General features: G+C 43.5%; 1 pseudogene; it reads right to left on the bottom strand.

The window, feature by feature from the left end:
• LOC124026132 overlaps window positions 1-585 on the bottom strand; it is a 20,440-nt pseudogene extending 19,855 nt beyond the window's left edge.
• Window positions 586-844: the final 259 nt, after the last annotated feature.

Genomic DNA, 844 nt, shown 5'->3' with positions numbered 1-844 from the left:
AGATGACAACGTATACCAGTGCACCAGCAATTAGCTAGCCTGGGAAAAGAATGTTGAAACCCCCCTTACGTTCAGACCCAACAGGCTGCTATCTGTGGGAGGAGAGTGGGAGGAATTCCAACTAGAGGAAAAATAGAGCCTATGATTGTTGTGGTTGTCTATTTGTTTGTAGGCCTAGGCTTCAACTAGCGCTATCGGAGCAGCATGCTAGGCTATAGGCTAAGGGTTTTTATACCTACACTCAATATCATTTTTGGGGGCCTGCATTTTCAGCTGTTTTTGTGTGAGACCTTGTGTGAGAAAAATCCCAATGTGTTTGTCACAAACTCCAAGTTTTATGAACCTTAACTAATCAAAATGGCCGCCGCCGACTCACCAGCTGAAGCCGTGTTTGTTGGTGGGGGTGTGTTTCTCCAGGAGGGCTGTAAGCTGGAGCAGGCAGAGCTTCTGGAGCAGGTTCATCTGCAGTACTGACTGGCAGCCCATCTGCCGCTGGGCCCAGGAGTGACTGGGCCGGTGGGAGGCCTGGAAACTGGGCCAGCGCAGTTTCTGAGGCCTTGGGTAGAGAGAAATATATGTGTTAACCTAATATATTGCACAGCAAACAGAAAAATACGGAGGGATATCAGAAGCACAATCTATGTTCAAAATACAAAAGCACTAATGTTTGCAAAGAATTTCATATAAATATATATCAAATATGTGTGTAAAATATATATGTCAAAATATATAGGTTAACGTATATTAGGGAAAAATAAACAAAACACACAAGTGTTCACACACAGAGACATATAGGAGAAGATACGTCTTCATCATTTTCAGAAGTTGACCAGAGGTCATAAAG

The sequence above is a fragment of the Oncorhynchus gorbuscha genome, unplaced genomic scaffold, assembly GCF_021184085.1.
Source record: "Oncorhynchus gorbuscha isolate QuinsamMale2020 ecotype Even-year unplaced genomic scaffold, OgorEven_v1.0 Un_scaffold_2627, whole genome shotgun sequence".
NCBI classification, from domain to species: Eukaryota; Metazoa; Chordata; class Actinopteri; order Salmoniformes; family Salmonidae; genus Oncorhynchus; species Oncorhynchus gorbuscha.
The sequence above is the reverse complement of the archived record's forward strand: the minus strand, read 5'-3'. Positions and strand labels throughout refer to the sequence as shown.